Below are 19,617 nucleotides of genomic sequence, written 5' to 3' on the forward strand. Positions count from 1 at the left end.
TTCTCCTTGAGCTTAATTATTCTTCCGATGCCACCATCTTGAATAAACTATTTTTCAAGAAAAATAGTATTTCGACTCACAATCACATTGTGATCTTCTAGAATATAAAAATAGTATCCTAATGACTCTTTAGGATATCCTATGAATCGAGCTCTAAAAGATCTGAACTCTAACTTGTCCGCCTGCTGTCTCTTGACATGAGCCAGACAACTTTAAATTCTGAGATGATTCAGACTTGGCTTCTTACCATGCCATATCTCATATGGTGTGGTAGGAATGATTTTAGATGAAACCCTATTCAATACATATATTGCTGTCATAAGATAATATCTCTAAAGAAACTCAGGGAGGTCCGTGAAGCTCATCATGGAACAGACCATATCTAACAGGGTCCGATTTCTCTATTCTAAAATCTCGTTGAGTTGTCGCATTCCAGGTGGAGTCCATTGAGAGACTATGCCATTGTCTTTAAGATAGTCTAGAAACTTTCAACTAAGGTATTCACCTCCTCGATCTAATCGAAGAACCTTAATGGGCTTTCCTATTTATTTTTCTACTTCATGTCTAAATTTTTTGAACCTTTTAAAGGCTTCAGACTGTATTTTATTAGAAACACATATCCGTACCTAGACATATCATCGATAAAGGTGATGAAGTAGACATAGTTGCCTCTAGCCGGCACATCAAATGGGCCGCACACATCCGTATGTACTAGGGCAAGTAGGTCTGTGGCCCTTTTCCCATGTCCTACAAAAGGGAGTTTGATCATTTTGCCTTGAAGGCATAATTTACAAACTGGATATGACTCGAAAGTTAACAGACTCAACAGTCTGGATTTCTTCAATTTGTTAACCCTGTCTTCCGTTATATGATCTAGCCTTAGGTGCCACAGATACCTATCATTTAGACTATCTCTAGGTCTTTTAATTCCTATGGCATTCATATTTTGCTCGATATTAAATACAGATACATCAATATGTAGCTGATAGAGACCGTTAATAAGAAAATCATTTGTAATTTTATTATTTTTATAAAATATGTTACAATGGTCTTTATGAAAGCTAATCACATAGCCTTCTTGTGCTAAACATGAAACAGAAATTAAATTTCTGCTTGCTGCAGGCACATAATAACAATCTCTAAGAACTAAATCTAATCTTAACGGTAATCGCAGAGGATAGATTTTCATGGCCACAGCAGCAATTCTTGCTCCATTCCCGATGTGTAGGATCATCTCCCCATCCCTCAGCCTCCTGCTCTCCTCAAGACCCTGCATAGAAGTGCACAAATGAGCACTAAAACTAGAGTCAAGCACCCAACTGGATGCAGAAGAAACCGTAAGATTATATTCTAGAATGAGCATACCTCCAGAAAGACCATCCTTCTTGAGCTTCAGAGTGGCCAGGTAGTGAGGACAGTTTCGCTTCCAATGGCCGTCTGATTGGCAGTAAAAATATTTTTCTTTTTCTGCAGCCTTCTTCTTCGGTTCTGTCTTTTTCTTCTTCCCATCTACTTTCTGCTTCTTAGCAGACTTCTTTTTCTTTCCAAAAGACTTTCTCTTGGAAGAAGTCCGCTCCACAATAAGAACTGAGCCTTTTGAACCCTTCATAGAAAGCTCAGCCATAACCAGCATGTTCATTCACTCGGCCAAGGTACACTGCATCTTATGCATATAAAAGTTCATGATGAACTGACCATATACATCAGACAAAGATTGAAGGATCACATCAGTCTGAAAATCCTTGTTTAAGATGACACCGAGCTTCTCAAGCTCCTCAAGATCTTTGATCATTGTCAAACAATGATCTTGGACTGACTGCCCATCACGCTTTTTAGCCTTAAAAAATCTTTGACAGACTTGATACTTGGCTACGCGACTTTGTTCACCAAATAACTCTTGTAGGTGAGCCAACATTTGGTGGGTAGTCAAAATATTCTCATGTTGGTGCTGCAAGTCATCAGACATTGCACCTAACATGTAGTACCTTGCTTTGTTATCATCATCCATTCACTTTTCCAGAGACGCTCTCTGTTCAGCAGTCGGACGTGCTGGCATGGCAGGTGGGTCCTGGTCCAAGATATGAGTCAATTTTTTGAAACTCAGAATAATTCTGTAGTTCCTCAATCAGTCCTTGAAATTAGGTCCAATCAATCTGTGGGTGTCTAGTATTTTGGTCAGGGGGTTGGATGCAGACATATTTTCTGTAGAGAGTCAATAGTTTCTAGTTAGATTTTGTAATCAAACTTAACCAATTTGTTTAGAGATTTTATTTTTAAACAAATTAGGCTCCCACTATTTTCTCAGATCCTTACACTCCCTAGGTAGAGATGTGAAAATCTTCATGATTAGTGATTTCTAGTGGGTGGTGCGGTCTCACCGACTGGCTCATCACCTCACCTAACAGTTATTGGTGATGGATCAACCGATGAGTGGACAACTCTTGTCCAATGATTCTCTAATCATGGTGCATCCAAAACTTGGTCTCTAATTCATGAAGCTCACCGTGCCAGGAATATTACTCCAATCCTTAGTTAAGTTAAACCCACCATTTGCACGAACTAGATTCCTGATTGGGTCCCTCACTGTATCCGAAATATTGAGCCCAACCCTTCCTCTAATTCATAGCATCCAATGCCTAATGGACATGGTTGCATCTTTCCGGTGTAATTGAGCCACTGTAACCAGCCGAGAACAATCAACCCCGAGAAGGGCCCGCACATCCACAATGGTGGAAGACCTTAGACTTAATATTTTCTTAGGAAGATTTGATTTAGGTCTCATTAAACTTGACTTGACATAGTCATAACAATTATGACTAACCTAGTGGCATGGGTTAGCTTGAATTGTTAGCCACCTCTAATTAGAACTGGGTTGACACATATGGCCAGGTAAGTGAGACTGGTGGAAGGGATATGCCATTAACTCGACAAGAACGTATTCGAGTCAAGTAGCTCTCAATTAAAAACCAGTCGGTCAAATCTATCCAACTTATCTTAGACACCAAATTATCGAACCAGAACTAATTGGGTTAGCCTACAATCCAGGCTCTAACCACTGAGCCAAATTAGGTCTTAACTTGATCAAGTCACATCTAAATGTGATTCGACCTAGACCCATACTTAATCCTATTAGGCTGGTCAATTATTAGCTTTCATGATCCCACCTAACCAACTGTTGATTCGGTTTGATCAACCGCTAGACCTAATTGAGCTACCCAAGCCCAAACCCAATTTTATGAAAATGATTTAGATCTAAAATTTTCAATTTTAGATCTAATTTAATTTTATAAGCTTAATTCATTAATTAAGTCTTGGGTTCATAAACAAAATATGTAAAATAAATCTTAAGATTTTAAGATCTAGAATTTTGCAGAAAAGTAAGTTTTGATTTCTGATTAAGGATGAATGTGCAGTACCCCTACATGTCATAAGAACACCTCATTGAATGGGAGGAGAGGGCCTTTAAATCTTATTTTGTTCTTATGACCGGACGGCCATGAGGAACACCTTAATCAGAAATATAAATTTAACTATAAAACTAGTTAGATTTAAATTTACATATCACATATACAATTTAAGATCTAACTAATACATGCTTTGCATACATCTCATATATCAAAAATTGATCTAATTAACATGCTTTCAGATTTAATACATCACATGTAACATCTAAAAAATAAAATTTAAATTGAACTATTCAACATAAAATTTATTCTAGACAGTTACTAGAATAATTCTATAACTAGTCTAAGTATGCAACAGATCAATCTTATGTATTATCCAAATTTTTATTTTTTATTTTTGATCTGAATATATAACATTTATATCATCAAAAATAAAGAATAAATTAGATCTAAATTATATTTTAATCTTATTAAAATATAAACTTACAAGACTATTCATAGATCAAACTATTCTTAGTCTAGTCATGTATCTCATGCATGTTAGATCTTCTTAGATTTAATTTTAAATATTTTGATTTCAGATTCTATCATATCTGATGTGATATCTAAAATCTTTTAATATTAAATAAATTAAAATTAAAATCAGATCTAAATTAGATCTGAAATTGAGCCATCAATCTGGCTCTGATACCAGTTGAAGAAAAAATCACCTTTTTCCTTGTAAGATCTTCCAGATTCAATCAAATCTGGGGTGAAATAATTTTAAAAAAAAAAATTATCCTATATTTATTTCACATCTAAATCTCTAGATCTAATTTTATTATCTAATATTAATTCAAAAATAAATCTAAAAATATGAGAAAACATGAAATACCTCAAGGATAATCTGATTACCCTGTAGATGATCGCAGCAAGCCTGAGGTTCTGATTTAGCCACACAATCATCTGACCTCTACCAGTATCCACTCGAGCAAGATCTAGATCATCTTTCCCTCATAAATCTCTGCTCCAAAAATCAAAACTATTTCTGATTAGGAAGATCTTCAAAAGTCTTCTTGAAGTTGGAGCAGCAGCCTGTCGAAGAAGTCCTGCAGCCTTTCTGTTCAAGGCATCACCATGCCTTAGACCTTTACCAGATGGACATCCAACTCCTTGGATGTGAAGAGGAGAGGGAGAGCTACAGATGGGATGTGGAGAAGAGGAAAGGAGGTGGCAGCTTTGATGGGTTTTGTGCAATCTCTTGAAACCCTAGGCACAAACAGGGTTTATATAGATCCTGCTGCACTGCGCAGTGCCACATCATTCGATCAATCAAAAAATTTTAATAAATCCAAAAAAAATTTGATTGGTGGAGTGATATCATCTGATCACATCAGATAAGAACCCCCACTCTCTCTTCTATATTGATCAAGACTCTCCATCCTTATCCACTTGGGGTGCCCACTTAATCCAATTGGGCTCACTCCATAATCTGATTATGGTGCCCAATTTAATATGGATCTGGCATGTGGACACTCCACAAAAATCCTCCAATGAGCTCTTACCAAGTGACCTTCAGTTTAAGACCCATATGTCAACATTTGATAGATGTCCTAAAATGAAAATGACAGGTGACAGGAATTAGCAGGTGTTGTCTTAAATTCATCTCATGAATTAAAATAAGACTTTTCTGAGCTGGACAGGCTTCATTTAGACTGAGAGAAACCTTCTCAAGATTCTCTGAGTGAGTCAAATCATATTTGGCTCAGTCAAGTTGAAAAAGATTATGCGAAGAGAAAGTTAGGCTCAATCGTGTGCTAGCACGATTTCCTTGAACCTAATTGGATCTAATCCAAATCAATTGGGCTAGCTCAATTGATGACATCCAGATCCTAACCCTTGTTAGTGTGATCCAGTTAGGTTTAATTCTGTATGGTAATGAGACATGTCATGATCTCATCATCGACATTAATGAAACTCCTTTCGATGGATCAGAACTCTTCTGATTCATATAATTAGAATGATCGATCATCAAGATCATTCTAATTGCTCTCAAAATCCACCAGTGATACCTAGCAGTATATGGTGGCAACCCATCAAAATTAGAAATGAATCTCTTGATGCAGCTACCTGTGTGATTGAGTTCCTCTATCATGAGTCTCGACTGAATTAGGGTTAAGGTGAACTCGTCAAACCCAACATCAGTCATATGAATCAATCGATTGATCTGAGTCCGATGTGAAACCCCAATGAAAAACTCTTTTCCATTATTTCACTCTGCCATGACCATGGACTTAAGGACTCGATCTTTTGATCATCATAGGACTACTCCTCTTATCTACCGAGGTTGATAGATCCTATCTTGGTGCGATCTAGTTCCTACAATGAATATGCTATAGCCAATATACACCTCAGGATTTTGAATGGCTAGGAGATTGAGTAATGATGTAGTCAAACTATAACACACTCAAGGTGAACTGTCGATGTACCTCAGATCAAAAAACTAGACACACAACTGCAGCATCGAGCTAGTCATCGACGAGAAGGTAGACTTCCTTATGACTGCTCGATATGGTCACACTCAGTACTCTCATTCTCAATGAATACCTATACTTTCACTTCGGTGTCTCCATACCATAGACTCAAGATACATCTATCCTAAGGAAGTGATCATACATCAACCTTTCGGATCGATCACCATCCTCGTGATGATCCTATGGTCAGGAGCTGTTTATGAGTTAGTTATGTAAATTCATGCCTTAAATTTTTAACTCTTGAAAATATGAATTGACATTCCTACTAACTCAAAGGATGTATCACAGACATAATGTACATAATGTGATAGAAGAATAATTTATTTATTAATTTATAGTCAAAATTATAAATTTACCCTTAGATTTGTACAGGAATGTGTCAGCCAATCTGGCGTCTAGGGCACACATCTAACAATAGCTCCTCCATTCAGGATAAATACGTAGCCCGACATATTTCTGTTGTCATCACAATCTGACTGAAAACTGAAATCAGTATATCCCATAAGTTTCAGGTCAGTGTCTCCATAGATAAGCCATTGGTCTTTAGTATTTCTCAAATACTTAAGAATTGCTTCTGCAATCTTCTAATACTTCTTATCCGAACCTGACCGGTACATACTCACTATCCCTAATGAATAGGCCATATCCGATCTCGTACATATCACAGTATATATGATAGATCCTACTATCGAAGTATATGGTATTCTACTTATGCGCTCTCTCTCTTCAGGAGTTGTCGGATAATCTTTCTTGGAAAGAGTAATTTCATGGCTTATCGAAAGATAGTCTTTCTTGAAATTATCCTATTGAATCACTTCAACAAGGCATCAATGCATGTGGATTGGGACAATTCAAGCAACCTTCTGGATCTATCCCTATAGATCTTCAACCCTAGGATGTAGGATACTTTTCCCAAGTCCTTCATGGAAAATTATGATGATAACCACAGCTTCACACTCTACAAAATCGAAATGTCATTTCCTAGTAACAGTATGTCATCTACAAACAGCACAAGAAAAATGACTACAGAATTGGAAGTCCACTTGTAGATGCAAGGCTCTTCTCCATTCCTTATGAAGCCATACATTTGATCACCTTACCAAAATGCATGTTCCAACTCTTAGACGCTTGCTTAAGTCCATAAATAGACCTTTTCAACTTGCATACTTTCGACTCGTCTGTGGATGTGAACCCTTTAGGTTGTATCATATACACCTCTTCTTCTAGTTCTCCATTAAGAAAAGTAATTTTGACATCCATCTGCCAGATCTCATAATCTAAGTGTGCAGCGATAGCAAGCATAATTTGGATGGACTTGAGCAATGCCATAGGAGAGAACGTCTCATCATAGTCAATACCATAATGCTGACGGTAATCTTTGGCAACTAGACGGGCTTTATAGGTCTCTACCTCCTCGTCCACTTCTCTTTTCCTCTTAAAAATCATTTACACCCTATGGTTTTATCCCTTCAGATGGATCAACCAGTGTCCATACACCATTGATCTTCATGGACTCCATCTTGGACTTTATGGCCTCAAGCCATTTTTAGGAGTCAGGTCTTTGCATGGCCTCCATATAGGTGATCGAATCTTCATCGTTCTCATCAAGTTCGATGGGGTCACCATCCCAGATCAAAAAATTATAGTGTCTGTTCGACTGACGTGGTACTCTACCAGATCTTCTTAATGGTGCCTCTACTGGCTCTGAATTCGATTCACCAATCAAATCCAATTATGTGTGTGTCGGTCCTCCCATCTTATGAACTTAATCAAGTTCAATTTTACAAGCATTAGCTCCTTCACCAAGAAACTTTTTTTCCAAAAAGACTATCCGGCTGCTAACAAACACTTTTTGTTCTATAGTGAGGTAGAAGTAGTACCCTTTAATTTTCTTTGGATACCCTACAAACAAGCATCTATCGGACTTCGATCCAAGCTTATCTATCTTTAAATCTTGACATAAGCTGAACACCTCCAGACCCTAAAGTGTGAGAGCACTGGCTTACGCCCAGTCCATATCTCATATGGAGTTTTATCGACAGACTTGCTGGGTACCTTAGTCAAAATATAGCAGGCAGTCTCTAGAGCATATCTCCAAAAGAAGATTGGCAGACTGAAAAAGTTCATTATGGATCGGACTATGTCTAACAAGGTTTGATTTTTCCTCTCAGATACACCATTATGTTGTAGTGTTCCAAGAGGGGTTCATTGTGAGAGAATTCTATTCTCTTTCAGATATGTCAGGAACTCACTGATGAGATATTTACCTCCTCGATCTGATTGATGAATCTTAATACCCTTTTCAGTTTGTTTCTCTACTTCAGCACGGAATCGTTTGAACATTTCAAATAATTCTGACTTATGCTTCATAAGATAGACATATCCATACCTTGATAGGTCATTTATAAATGTAATGAAGTAGTAGTATCCTCCTCCGGTACTTATGTTCATAGGCCTGCATACATCAGTATGCATTAGACCTAGGATATCGCTGGCTCTCTCACCTTTTTCTTTAAAAGATGACTTGTCATCTTACTGAAGTGAATTTTAGTGCAGGGGTAAAATGGTAATTTTAAAACTTTTTCAAAATTACTATTTACTGTAAAAATTATTAATTAATCTAATTAATTAATATGTATAAATCCTACACAAGGATCTAAATATGATATATACATAGCATGCATTTAAATTTGAAATTCAAACTTCAACAGTAAATAATTTACTGTTATGTGTTCAGAACATATTATCTTTGTGCGGATAGTCGATCACCGTAATTTGATCACCATCGAGAAGATTTGATCATCGTAACATAGTTACACAGTATGTCTGGCCTCTGCGGATCGTCCACACGAAGCTTCCGATCTGATCGGCTCCTCACGAATGCTAGTTCGTGGCTGAACCCTTTTGATGACTGATGTTTATCGAACTCCTTCGATCTTGATCTGCTGACTCTTCAAATGCTTCAGATCATTAGCAGATACACTTGAGAGGTTGATGATACTCTTTCTGAAGTTTGGTGGGCTCACGACACTCGTAGCTCACGTTCTCACTTCCCGAACCCTAAGCCAAAACCCTAGGGTACACTCCGAAGAAACTTGCGCCCACTTGTTTCTTTCTTTTCTCACACAAGAAAGCTCTCTCATGCCACCCTTTTTTTTCTAATGTCTTCTATGCACGCCCTATCTTATCTCCTTTTTAAAATGATGCAAGACCGCATCTTTGCAGTATTTTTACCACGTGAGAGGATAAAGATAAGTGGTTGCTCATTTGAATTCAAATCGAATTTGAATTCAAATGCCAACTAACTCATTCCTATCCACTCTACGCATGAGAAGAGAGGGTCGTGGGCTCTCTTGTGTGTGGAGAGTTTACACGAGAAACTCTTTCTCGTGTATAATAAGTGGCGCACAAGATGGATAAGGCAAGTTGGCACATGGAGTTGGTTGCCCCATTCAAATTCAAACTTCATTTGAATTTGAATGGCCAACCAACCATTTTTATCCAGATAAATGGTGCACAAGAGAGGGCGTGGGAAGGCTTCTGTGTGGGAGAAAATTCATGAGAAGTTGTTTCTCGTGAATTCAAATGGGCGCATGAGAAGTGAGGTGGCGCAGGGAGATTAGTTAAGGTGGTTTGAACATAATTGAGCCAACCTAATCAAAATATGTTAGGCACAATTAGACTAAGTTAAACCTAACTTAATTAAGCTTAATTAGGCTCAATAAAATCCTAATCAAATCAAGAATTGACTAAGCCCAACCCCTGATCAAATCAGTGACCAAAACACCTTAGCGATTAGGTCAACACTTAACCTAATCGGGTCAAACCCAAATGAATCCAATTCAATTGGACTTGATCCAAAAATAATTACTCAATCAAATTGAGTTAATTAGTGATCAAATTACTAATTAAATATCTCATAAAAATTGAGTCTAAATCCGATGGGCAATCGGGTATCAGAGTCCATCAATATGAAATCCTGATCAAAAAGTCTCAAACCAGTGAGACTCTTGATCCCAGTACCCAAAATGTGTGGTACTCATGATCAAAGAATCCTGATTCTTGATCACAGAGTCTCAGACATATAGGACTCATAGTCCACAAGTATTAGGACTCTTCATCAGCCATCAGATTAGATAGGAACCTCTAATGTGTGTGACCCCATAGTTTCGATCCTAAGCCGGTAGCATAGGAACCAATTCCTGTACTAATCGAAGTGACCATCTAGTAATGGTACCCGACGTCTGGATAGGTCGAATAGTCACAATCGCAACATTCAGAACCTACATGAATATGGTTACTATATAATTCATCCCTTTTGACCCCTGTGTATAGGATGACTCAGGGTTAAACTGTCAACCCTGATTAGATCATCCGAATCATGCTTAATTCAAAGAGTCATGTGACTCCTCACTAGGACTACTTTGGCCAAGATTTTGCTAAATTAAAATATGACTGTACACAGCTCCTGAATTGGAGTGGTCAATCCCATCTTGACACATGCATCGACAAGTCAAGTACTTGACTACACCCAGCAGCCTTCCGTCACTGAATTAGAAATTCAGGTAGTCCAGTGCCTAAGTGCAGTGAGTTGCTTGCAAGTCACCGTGGCGGTCTCAGGTTGAAGGGACAGTTATACCCATATCCCATCGGAGCAAATCTTGACAGCAGAAGTAGCTCCAGAGTCGGTCACGTTCAGTGCAGATGTACCCTTACATCTCACCTGTATGCCATACCAGTGTCTCCACACTCCTTGGTTAAGAAGACAACCAACCCATATGGAACACAATGACCTATGCTTGATAAACATTATTGTCCTTGGTAACAACGTATCATTTGGTCGCGAACAGATTTAAGGACTAAACGACAAATCCTCCTTTGTCGAGTCTAAATAGTCTTAAGGACTTTACCACAACACAGGAGTTCATTAGAAGATGAAATAATTTGTGATGAAAGTTACAAAATAACTTTTATTTATTTATAATTTATATACTAATATAAGAAAGAGCACAACCATCAACAAGCTGATGATTAGCTTTCGAACACTATTCCTAACAATCTCCCACTTGGCCTAAAGCCAATCGGTGCAGTATCTAATACCCATCTTCGATTTCAAGTTGTCAAACTCCTTCACCGCAATGGTTTTAGTGAATGGGTCGGCCAGGTTCTCCTTTTCGTTGATCTTTTAAAGGTCGACGTCACCTCGATCCATAATTTTTCAGATGAGATGGTAGCGGCACAGAATATGCTTTATCCGTTGGTGTGCCTTCGGTTCCTTCGCCTGAGCAATGGCTCCAGAGCTGTCACAATAGAGCAGAACTAGACCAACAAGGGAGGGTGCTACTCTGAGCTCGATGATAAATTTTCTCAGCCACACCACTTCTTTGGCAGCATCTGATGCAGCGACATACTCCGCCTCGCAAACTGAATCAGCCACTGTGTGCTGCTTGAAACTTTTCCAGCAGATAGCCCCACTAGTAAGGGTAAAAATAAATCCCGACATACTTTTGCTGTCATCGTGATCAAACTGAAAACTAGAGTTCGTAAACCCTATAAGTCTCAAGTCTGATTCACCATAAACAAGCCACTGGTCCTTAGTATTTCTTAAATACTTCAGGATGGTTTTAACAACCTTCCAGTGATTCTCCCCTATATCAGATTGGTATCTACTCACTACCCCTAGTGAGTATGCCACATCTGGTCGTATACATATCATGGCGTACATGATAGATCCCACTACCAAAGCATATGAAATTCTACTCATACTCTCTCTCTCTTGAGGTGTTGTCGGACAATCCCTCTTCGAGAGAGAAATTCCATGGCCTATCGGTAGATAGCCTTTCTTGAAATTCTTCATGCTGAACCTCTTCAACATAGTTTCAATGTATATGGACTGGGATAAGCCAAGCAACCTTTTAGATCTATCCCTATAGATTCTCATCCCTAGGATGTAGGAAACTTCTTCTAGATCCTTCATGGAGAACTGTGACGACAGCCAAATCTTTATTCTCTTTAATGCAGGGACATCATTCTCGACTAAGAGAATATCATCCACATACAATACAAGAAATACCACTACTGGACCATTAGCCCACTTATAAATGCAGGGCTTTTCTCCATTCTTAACGAAGCCATACGTCTTGATCGTCCTATCAAAATATATGTTCCAACTCCGGAATGCCTGCTTAAGTCCATAAATGGATCTCTGTAGCCTGCACACCTTAGACTCATCTGTGGATGTGAACCCTTCAGGTTGTATCATATACACCTCTTCGTCCAGCTCTCCATTTAAGAAAGCTATCTTCACATCCATCTGCTAGATTTTATAGTCCAGATGGGCAGCTATCGCAAGCATAATCCGAATGGATTTGAGCATTGCCACAGGAAAAAATATCTCGTCATAGTCTATACCATAATATTGACGATATCCCTTGGCAACCAGACGGGCTTTATAGGTCTCCACCTTTCCATCTGCGCCCCTCTTCCTCTTGAAGACCCACTTACACCCTATGGGTTTTACTCCTTCGGGTGGGTCAACCAATGTCCACACATCGTTGACCTTCATGGACTCCATTTGGATTTCATGACCTCTAACCATTTCTCAGAGTCAGGTCTCTGCATTGCATCCATGTAGGTGATTGGATCCTCATCATTTTCATCAATTCGACAGGATCGCCGTCCCAGACCAAAAAGCCATAGTATCTATCCGGTTGACGTGGTACTCTATCAGATCGCCTTAAGGGTGCAAGAACAATGGGCTCCGGATCTGATCTAACCAAATCTGGTTCAGGTTCAGCAACTTGTGTCAGCTTTTTACCTGCCGAACTTCCTCAAGTTCGATCTTAGAGGCAACAGTCCCTTCACCAAGGAACTTCTTTTCCAAAAAGATTGCCTTAAGGCTGACAAACACCTTTTGCTCATCAGCTAGGTAGAAATAATACCCTTTGGTCTCTTTTGGGTACCCTATGAAATAACACTTGTCAGACCTAGGTCCAAGCTTGTCCGTAGTTAAACGTTTAACATAAGCCGGACACCCCCAAACCCTAAGGTGTGAGAGTACTGGCTTACGTTCTATCCATATCTCATATGGCGTTTTGGTTACAGAATTACTCGGAACCCTATTTAGAAGGTAACAAGCCGATTCGAGTGCATATCCCCAGAGAGAGATCGGCAGACCAGCAAACCCCATCATGGATCGAACCATGTCCAACAAGGTCCGATTCCTCCTTTCAGACACACCATTATGCTGTGGTGTTCCAGGAGGAGTCCACTGAGAGAGAATCCCATTCTCCCCAAGATATGTCAGAAACTCATTGGAAAGGTATTCACCTCCTTGATCGAAGAGTTTTAATACACTTTTCAGTTTATTTTTCTACCTTATTTCGAAATAGTTTAAACATTTCAAACGACTCTGACTTATGCTTCATTAAGTAGACATACCCATACCTCGATAGGTCGTCTGTGAAGGTTATGAAGTAAAAATATCCACCTCTTGCACTTGAGCTCATGGGTCCACATACATCAAAATGTACCAAATCCAAGAGTTCACTGGCGCGCTCACCTTTTCTGGTAAAAGGTGACTTGGTCATCTTTCCAAGAAGACAGGACTTACAAGTTGGAAGTGATTCACAATCACCAACTTCAAGAATTCCTTCTTGAGCCAACATGTTTATCCTGTTCTTATTGATATGACCTAGCCTACAGTGCCAAAGGTAGACTTCTGACACATTATCCATTCTAAAGCATTTACCGGAGGTTTGAACTACATTAACAGGCTGTGATAGTAAGTAAATTCCATTATTTAGTTGTCCAACAAATATTGTAACACCATTCAAAATAATATTGCAAATGTTTCCTTTTATTAAAAATTCATAACTGTACATGGCCAAAAGGCCTACAGAAATAATATTTAATAAAAAACTTGGACAATAGTGACATTCACTCAGAATTACATTACGAGAATTGATTACAAGGTTCATGATTCCTAAAGCTAGAACTGAAACTTTGCTTCCATCTCCAATGTTCTGGAATCTCTCGCCTTCATCAAATCTCCTACTGACTTGCAGACCCTGCATCGAATTACAGATATGATAAGGGCTTTCGGTATCCAATACTCAGGCAGTAGTATCACAAATAAAAAAGTTGCAAGGTGTTATCATATAATTATCTTGCTTCTTCTTCGGCCTGTTCGGGTCCAGGGAGGCAATGTATAGAGGACAATTCCTCTTTCAGTGCCCCTACTTGCAAAAGAAGCACTCCGCCTGGCTCTGATCGGGCTTGCGCTTCTTGGTCTGACCCTGTGCAGATGTCCCAGCATGTGGCTGCACCTTCTTATTCTTTTTCTTCTTGTTCTTCTTCTCTTTCTCAAAGGGTCGACGATCAGAAAAAGACCCTCCCACATCATTCACCGACTCCTTATGGAGCTGGTGGTCCTTCTCAAAGTTCTGCAGCAACCCCAACAAGCCGTGGTAGTTCACTGCAGGCTTTGTCATCCGAAAATGAGTAAGAAAGGGGAGGAAGGACTTGGGCAAAGAATTAAGGATTGCATCTTTAGCGAGCTGTTCGTGCAAGAGAAAGCCCAATTTACTTAGGTGCTTAATTATTTCGATCATGTACAGTACATGATCGGTGACTGAGGCCCCATCTCTCATCCGAGCATTGAAAATGGCACAACTAATTTTGTGCCTTTCAACATCATCAGGCGTGCCAAAGAAGTCATTCAATATTTGAAGCATCTCCTGCGGCTGGGCGTTCTCGAACCTATGGCTGAACTCATCATTCATTGCCACCAACGTTATGTACCGAACGGTGGTGCGGTCATTGAGCCACTTCTAATAAGTATCTCGGACTGTCCTTCTAGCGTTCGAGACTAGCTCCTCAGGTGCCGGATCCATTACTTCATAAAGATCCGCTCATGCTCAAGGATGATTTTCAATTTTCGATACTAGCTATCAAAATTAGATCCCATGAGCTTGTCATTATCTAATAATGATCGGAGTGACAGGGTAGTGGCCATATCTGCATAAAGAAAAAATAGACCTCTATTAATATATAAATTATTAATACTAAAGATTTAAACTTTAGTCTAAAGTTTCTCCCAGTATTTTTACGAACTGGTAGCCTCAACCTCCAATTCGAGGAATTACTTTAATTCTTTAGTGGGTACTAGAATCCACACAGACTACACACGAGCCCAACTTTGGTTGGTCAACCCATGTGCATCTATGGATAGGTTCATAACCAGTTGTTTCTCTAAATAACTCCTAGTAATAAATTTTGCCCCAGAACCTAATCAGTAGGCTTTGGCCTTCACTGAAAAATCACACCAGCACTAATGCACCGGATCCCATCAGAACCCCGTAGTTAAGCGTGCTTGGGCGAGAGTAGTACTAGGATGGGTGACCCCCTAGGAAGTCCTCGTGTTGCATCCTTTTACAATTGTAGGAACCAGATCTAGGGTTTCAGGGTTAGATCTTGAAACTTTTTCAAGATCATACAGTGGAAGACTAAAATAAATCAAAATTTATTTTTTAAAATCAGAAAATCCCTAGATCTAAGATCCTATTACATGATTATTACATAGCATTAAATCAGAAATTAAAATATATATAAATATAGTATGAACTACATGTTGATCATATCAACATGTTTCTATACTAGCTACATCTAATGTATGTATTAAACAATAGATCAGATCTATTACCTTGCAAGTTAGATGTTCTAACCTTGTTGATCTGAGCTTGAGGATGATGTTGCAAGCCGCACATGCATCCGGCCTCTAGGAGTCGTCCACACGAGCCCACGAATCTCGATCAGAAGTCCTGCTTCAGGAAATCAGCACAGTATGCTAGTACTGCGCTGATCCTTCTTTGATGGTTGATCAGGTGCCTCCTTCTTCTTGATTTGGACTTTTCCAAAGATGAAAAGTAGAAGGAGGAGTTTCAGATCTGAGACACTCTCAGAAAACTCAAGATGGAGGGAGGAAAGATGTGAAAACAAAAACCCAAGAAGAAGACCCTCTTCTTCTTCACGTTTTTCTCTCTAGACACCCAAACTTGCATCTTTTATATCTCCACGACCCAAAGGTATTTCTCTCTGATTTTTAGATGTCACAAAGGCCTCTCAAATCTCTAATTTCTTCTAAAATTTTACAAAGAAACTCATCTTATACAGAGAGATATGATAGAGTCCTTGTCTAGGTCAAACACCTAGTCAAGGCTTATCCAAACATGGCAAGTTAAGGGACGCCCAACTCTTGAGCACCTCCTTCATATTTTCATGTATGAATCAATAGAAAAGGGTGCACAATGTAGCCATAAAAATTTCAAAAAAATTTTGGATAAATTCGATGCAAAATTGAAAGAGTTTTGGATTTCTAAAACTCTATCTCATAGAATTCAAAATCCAAACTTATTCCTTTTAGATTTGATCCAAACCACCTTCAATGTAAGAAAGAAGAGAGGAGACCTTTTGTGAACGTGGGAGAGATCTGAGAGAGGGCTTTTGTTACACAAAATAAGTAGAGATTGGCGTTGAATATGAGAGAGGGCGTGGAGAAGGCTTATGTGGCGCAAGGTGGAATCCTAGTCTTACTAGGATTCTGTCTTATGACTTGTTTTAGTTTGGTTTTCCAAACCAAATCAAATCAAAATTAGATCAACTCAATTAAAATAGGTCTTAACCCAATTAAAAACCTAATTTAATCAGATTAAATTAGATTTAAATCTGATTTAATTTTTTAATCAAATTAGAAATTAGATTGACCCAAGTCCTAGTTGAACTAGGACTAGTTTTTTCTTGCACTTGGCTTATCCAATAAACCAATTGGACTTGATCCAATCAAGCCCAAAATAAATCTAATTAAATTATATTTAATTAGACTTAATCTCAGTCCATTGGCTTAATCAAATTAAGCCAATTAGCAATCGAATTGCTAATCGATCCTCCTGCAACACTTGTACTGGGTTAAATGTCAATCGTATTGATCATTTAACCCTAGAACGATTCTTAATCGTTGATCAACCATCTGATTAGATCATGAACTCTAATGTGTGTGACCTCATAGGTTCGAACCTAAGTTGGTAGTATAGGAATAAATTTCTATACCAATCGAAGTGACCATCTAGCAATAGTACCCGACGACCGGATAGGTCGAATGTGTAGAACAACATCCTTAGAACCCATACGGATATAGTTTTCATATAATTCATCCCCTTGACCAAAATGATCATAGGACACCCCAGAGTTTAACTGTCAACTCTGATCAGGTTGTCCACATTGTATTTCAAAATATCAAATCCATCTGATGGATTACCCTGGCCAAGGTTTTGCTAAATTGAAATACAGCGACTCATTCTTCTCCAACTCTTGGAGTGGTCAATCCCATCTCGATCACACTCTGACTTTGCAAGTACTTGACTGTGCCCAGAAGCCTTCCATCTCTGAATTAGAAATTCAGTTAGTCCAGTACCAAAGCACAGTGAGTTGCCTGCAAGTCACGGAGGCGATCTCAGGTCTAAGGGACACTTATACCTATATCCCATCAGAGATATTCTCGACAGTAGAATACTCTGGAGTTGGTCACGTTCAATGATGATGTACCCTTACATCTCACCTGTATGCCATACCAGTGTCTCCACACTCCTTGGTTAAGAGGACAACCAACCCATATGGCCTACAGCGACCTATGCTCGATAGAAGCTGTCGTCCTTATTAACAGCCTATCATTTGATCGTGAACAGTTTTAAGGACTAATCGATAAATCCTCTCTTTATCGAACTTAAATAGTCCTAAGGACTTCATCATAACAACGGAATTCATTAGAAGATGAAAGCTTATGATGAAAATGTCAAATATATTTTATTTATTAACAAATCAATTACAATACTTGGTTGCTCAACCATCAACAGCTTGACGATTGGCTTTTTGGGACACATTTCCCAACAACTCCCACTTGTCCTAAAGCCACTCGGCACAGTATCTAATACCCATCTTCGACTTGTGGTTGTCGAACTCCTTTATTGCCAGGGCTTTAGTGAAGGGGTCGGCTAGGTTCTCTTTTCCGTCGATCTTCTGAAGGTCGACGTCACCTCGATCCACTATCTCTCGGACCAGATGGAAGCGGTGCAAGATGTGCTTCGTCTGCTGATGTGCTTTGGGTTCCTTCGCCTGAGCTATGGCACCAGTGCTGTCGCAATAGAGCAGGACCGGACCATCGAGGGAGGGTGCTACTCTGAGCTCGTTGATGAATTTCCTCAGTCACACAGCTTCCTTTGCGGCATCTGATGCTGTGATGTACTCCGCTTCACAAACAGAGTCTGCCACAGTATGCTGCTTGGAACTCTTCCAGCAGATGGCTCCACCATTCAGAGTAAAGATATAACCCGACACACTCCTGCTGTCATCATGGTCAGATTGGAAGCTGGAGTCTGTGAACCCCACAAGTTTCAGATCTGACTCGCCATAAACCAACCATTGGTCCTTAGTATTTCTCAAATACTTAAGGATGGCTTTAACCACTTTTCAGTGATCTTCTCCAGGATCAGATTGGTATCTACTCACTACTCCTAGTGAGTATGCCACATCTGGTCTTGTACATGTCATGGCGTACATGATAGATCTCATGGCTGAAGCATATGGGACTCTACTCATACGCTCTCTCTCTTCAGGAGTTGTCGGACAATCCTTCTTAGAGAGAGAAATTCCATGGTCTATCGGTAGATAGCCCTTCTTGGAATTCTCCATGCTGAACCTCTTCAGCACAGTGTCTATGTACATGGACTGGGATAATTCAAGCATCCTTTTAGATCTATCCCTATAGATCTTCATCTCTAGGATGTAGGATGCTTCACCCAAGTCCTTCATGGAGAACTGTGATGACAACCAAACTTTTATTCCCTGTAGTGCGGGGATGTCATTCCTGATTAAGAGAATGTCATCCACATACAAGACAAGGAATACCACAACTGGACCATTTGCCCATTTATAGATGCAGGGCTCTTCTCCATTCTTAATGAAGCCATACATTTTGATCACCTTATCAAAATGCATGTTCTAACTCCGAGAAGCTTGCTTCAGTCCATAAATGGATCTCTGAAGCTTGCACACCTTGGACTCATCTGTGGATGTAAACCCCTCATGTTGTATCATATACACCTCTTCAGTCAGCTCTCCATTCAGGAAAGCTGTCTTTACATCCATCTGCCAGATCTCATTATCCAGATGGGCAGCCATTGCAAGCATTATCCGAATGGATTTGAACATTGCCATAAGGGAAAAATATCTCATCATAGTCAATACCATAACGTTGATGATACCCCTTGGCAACCAGACGGGCTTTATAGGTCTCCACCTTTCCGTCTGTGCCCCTCTTCCTTTTGAAGACCCATTTACACCCAATGGGTTTAACCCCTTCAGGTGGGTCAACCAATGTCCATACATTGTTGACCTTCATGGACTCCATTTTGGATTTCATGGCTTCAAGTCATTTCTCAGAATCAGATCTCTGCATTGCATCCATATAGGTGATCGGATCCTCATTATTCTCATCAAGTTCGATGGGATCACCGTCCCGGACCAAGAAACCGTAGTATCTGTCCGACTGACGCGGTACTCTACTGGATCGCCTTAATGGTGCAGATATATTGGGCTCCGGATCTGATCTAATCATATCCGACTCAGGTTCAGCTATTGGTGTCGGT

General features: G+C 39.5%; 1 pseudogene; it reads left to right on the forward strand.

Annotated features, from left to right (window-relative positions):
• Positions 1-15,229: 15,229 nt before the first annotated feature.
• Positions 15,230-15,346, forward strand: LOC140853478 (5S ribosomal RNA; annotated as a pseudogene).
• Positions 15,347-19,617: the final 4,271 nt, after the last annotated feature.

This window comes from Elaeis guineensis, chromosome 13 (assembly GCF_000442705.2).
Source record: "Elaeis guineensis isolate ETL-2024a chromosome 13, EG11, whole genome shotgun sequence".
NCBI lineage: Eukaryota > Viridiplantae > Streptophyta > Magnoliopsida > Arecales > Arecaceae > Elaeis > Elaeis guineensis.